General features: G+C 41.8%; 1 long non-coding RNA gene across 1 annotated transcript; it reads right to left on the bottom strand.

The window, feature by feature from the left end:
• Positions 1 to 1,549: 1,549 nt before the first annotated feature.
• Positions 1,550 to 3,588, bottom strand: LOC309538911. Its single transcript, XR_014222489.1, has 2 exons — positions 3,445 to 3,588; positions 1,550 to 3,386 (listed from the first exon to the last, which is right to left on the bottom strand). It is a non-coding gene; the product is annotated as an uncharacterized lncRNA (long non-coding RNA).
• Between the last annotated feature and the right edge of the window lie 581 nt (positions 3,589 to 4,169).

The following is a 4,169-nucleotide window of genomic DNA, read 5'->3' as shown; positions in this document are numbered from 1 at the left end:
TCAATTTGTTTTTATTATCGCTTGTAAGCCGCTCTGAGCCCGGCCATGGCTGGGGAGGGCGGGGTATAAATAAAAATTCTTCTTCTTCTTCTTCTTCTTCTTCTTCTTCTTCTTCTTCTTCTTCTTAGTGGTCTGATTTAGGCATTGTAGCCAATTTTAATGACAGCAATAACACTTTAAAAAATACTTGGCAGTTCTTGGAATCATAGGATCGTAGAGCTGCAAGGGATCTTGAGGGTCATGTAGTTCAAGCCCCTAGGATGGAGGCATCTCAACTAAATCAACCTCTGCTTACAAACCTCCAAGGAAGGAGAATCCACCACTTCTTGTGGGAGTCTCTTCCGCTGTCCAACTGCTTCTATCGTCAGAAAGTTCTTCCTGGTGCTTAGCCGCAATCTCGTTTCTATAGCAACGTTATTTGTTAGGTACTAAGCAAGCAATCTGAATTGTGGGTTAAACCACAGAACCTAGGATTTGCTGATCAGAAGGTCGGCGGTTCGAATCCCCACAACGGGGTGAGCTCCCGTTGCTCGCTCCCTGCTCCTGCCAACCTAGCAGTTCGAAAGCATGTCAAAGTGCAAGTAGATAAATAGGTACCACTTCGGCGGGAAGGTAAATGGCGTTTCCGTGCACTGCTCTGGTTTCACCAGAAGTGGCTTAGTCATGCTGGCCACATGACCCGGAAGCTGTCTGCGGACAAAATGCCGGCTCCCTTGGCCTATAGAGCGAGATGAGCGCCGCAACCCCAGAGTCGGCCACGACTGGACCTAATGGTCAGGGGTCCCTTTACCTTTTAAGCAAGCAATCTGAATAAAAAATTGCTAAAAACAGTAACCTGACGGAAATGGGGGGGAGGCGGCAGAAAAGTCACCTATTACAACATGGAACCAGAGAACTAGGAGGTCTTCCAAGTGTCACCTTTAAAAACCTGGCAAGAGATAACAATGGAAAGTGACAATTGCTATGCAGAGAAACTCCCATTAACCTGAATGGCCTGGGGGGACATCTAGAGCATTCGGATAATTAGGTCACTTTAAATAGAAAGGACTATTAGAAGAGGCTATGTTCACACAAACAGTGTGAAAACAAACAAGCATGTAATTAGATAAACCTAGTTGAAGCTATCTTGAAAGGCTGGAAACTTTTCTAAAAATGGATGCTCAGCAAAGGCTGCATTCCCAGTCATACTTACTTGAAAGAAAGGGCTTGTGCTCAGGTGAGGTTTGACAAAAAATAAAATAAAATAATAAAATAAAATAAAATAAAATAAAATAAAATAAAATAAAATAGTGCTGTGCTGTGCTGTTGTTTAAGAAAAGCAATTTTTTAAAAAGGAAATACTGTCCAAAAAACAAAACACCCTTCCTTGTGACTGATTTTACTTAATGCATTTCTAATCTATCATTTATCATAACGTCCCGAGGCAGGTTACTAAGAGACTTAAAATCCAATGACGCTTAACTCAAAGGTAATTTAAGTACATGACTAGGCATAGGACAGGAGCCTCCGTGATGTGGGAAGACACAAATGCGGGCCACTTATACTCAGATTGCCAGAGCGTACAGTTTTAATTTTCCTAAAACAAAATTTCTTGGCTGATAATGACTGGCGTGTTTGCTGTTCTTCACGCCCGCTGTTGAAACATTTCCAGGCCTCTTTCACTGCACCTGTTGTGAAGAGAATTGGCTTCAGTCCAATGACTCAGACTGTACGGGAGATTATAGGTACACACATATATGCAGGTAATAATAACAACAAAGGTAGCAGATTGACTGTGTATAACATTTTCATACTGCAGCTGACAGGTTTGTGTGTGAGCAGAAGGAAGTTGTGTCCTTTCCATGGATATCAGGCAGACATATTTAAAATGCAGCAAAGGACACAGGAAAATAGGGTGCAAGGCAGGGTTGGCCCAAGATGGCATTGCCTTCCCTGCCAGGGAAGAAGGGGTGAGTGAAGATCTATATCATGGAAAAAGGGGGGAACTTGCCACCTGAGGCGGTTGCTTCACTTTGCCTCATGGGTGGGCCGGCCCTGATGGAAGATATGAACAAGGCTGCATTTGCCCCGTGGTACAATTTTGCAGGTTAAAATAAATTGCACACACTGTGCATGGATAAATAAAGTTTGCCTAGCTGATTATAAATGAAATATTGGATTTTCTTGGAATTCAAAACGCTGGGACAATTTCACTGGTGAAAGAAAATAAACGAAAGGGGTTCTGGAGAATTGGGACAGCATGAAGTCATGAATTAAGCTCCTCTAGAAGGGATAGGGGACCACGCAGAACAAACACGCTCTTTATTCCTGCGCAGTAGAAGCCTCTTTTAAAGTCCCTGTTCTGACCTTTCAGAGGAAACTATTCGCACATTTATGATTTATTTCTGCAACCATGTGGACTAGAAGAGTATTCTTCCTTTAAAGAGGGAAGTAAGAGATCCCTGCGATGCCAAATTATTTTTCCATACCAGGTTCAAGATACCCCATCTTTGGTTCTGAATATCAATCTCTCACAAGACTGAAAATGAATAAATACATTGTTTTCTTTATTTTACATTGGTCCCACAGGCGTTTTGGGGAGGGGAATTTGGTAGCTTGTACTAACATTGGCACAATGCACAGCGGAGCAGAGCAGCGATTGCCCACAGCTTGTACTTTTTGTACTCTTTCTAAGACAAATGGGCAGTGATTTTCCTTGGAATACTCCGTTTGCAGATTTGCTGCAGTGATTCTTACATGCCCTCAATACAAAGAGAAGAATGGGGGGTATTATAAAGAGAGAGAATGAAGGCAATCAGTGAAAGCATGAATTATGTTGCACAAGAGCACCACAAGTTCCACCAATTGCTAGTGAAACATATTTCTTTACACAAAGTAAAGCGACAGGGCACACAGCGCTGTGTAATTTAAAAGTTTGGTCTAGACACAATTGGCACACATAGCTTAACTATTCACAACCTAAACACCCTGACACACAGTGATTATCTACTTACTGTTAAATTCAAGACAACCACACCTACTTAACTTTGCATGGAGTATACTTGATTCGAACAAGTTCTAGGAGAAATTGAACTCCTGGATTGCTGGTAGTTCAAACTGTTCTATTATACTGGTGCATTTCCAGACACAAGCCCTATTGGATTAAACAGACAGAGGACAGTGGTCCATTGTCTTACGGCCAGTGAGAGTCCAAACAGAGGCATAAATAAAAACAGCATTTCCAAATTGTTTCTTCACGTTTGTTTCAGGACTTAGGCTGACTACACGTATCACTTGCAGTATCCAAACAGCGCATTGGGCATCTATCCAAAACAGAGGTTCCCAAATTTATTTGGCCCACTGCCCCCTTTTCAGAAAAGAAAATTGCTCAGAGCCCCCCTGGAAAGCTATCTTCTTTAAGCAAACAAACAGAAAGATTCAGTGACAAATTTGTGTGGGTTTGACCATTGGTCGGTTATATCTGGCATTTTGTGTGTTTATTTGAAAAATAAAGTAACCACAATGACTTTAACTCTATGTTACATCACTAAGCATAATTAAACAACAGATGAAACATGTATGAACGGTTTTTCAAAATTCTCTTCTTTCTTTATGCTTCCCCCAACCCGTTCCCAACCCCCCCAATTACATCTGAGGCTACTACTGCCCCCCTGGATCGTTCCAGTGCCCCCCCCCCGGGTGGTATCACCCACTTTGGAAAACACTGGTCTAAAAGAAATAGGGAAAATATAGATACCTGGATGATGTTTGAATGATTCTTGAGAAAAGGAAGCTGGGAAAGTTGGTGTCTCAGAGAGCTGTGAAGTTTAGGGTTAATAAATTCCTAAAATGTTTAAGTTTGACCTTTTGCTGCACTCATAGTAACCAACATTTCTTCAATCCTTCCTTTCTCTTCCTTTCTTCCTATCAATATAATCCTGGGCTGAATTTAGACACATCAAAAAACCGATTCAGTTAAACTCATTGTAAACTTCATAAAGGGAAAGACCATTGGCAAAAGGTGGGACTCCACAGTGCCATCTGGTGCCACAGTGTTATAATGCATATAAAGCATTTTTTTCTCTACCAATGTAGCTGACTCCCTAAACACAGGAAGGTGATGCTAGTTACACCAGCTTAAGTTAAGCCAACGTGAAGTAGGTCCATTCAGGAAGCTCTGGGAAGGGCAA

This window comes from Podarcis vaucheri, assembly GCF_965113315.1.
Source record: "Podarcis vaucheri genome assembly, chromosome: 8".
In the NCBI taxonomy this organism is placed as follows: Eukaryota; Metazoa; Chordata; class Lepidosauria; order Squamata; family Lacertidae; genus Podarcis; species Podarcis vaucheri.
Note: the sequence above shows the minus strand (reverse complement) of the source record. Positions and strands in the feature narration are given on the sequence as shown.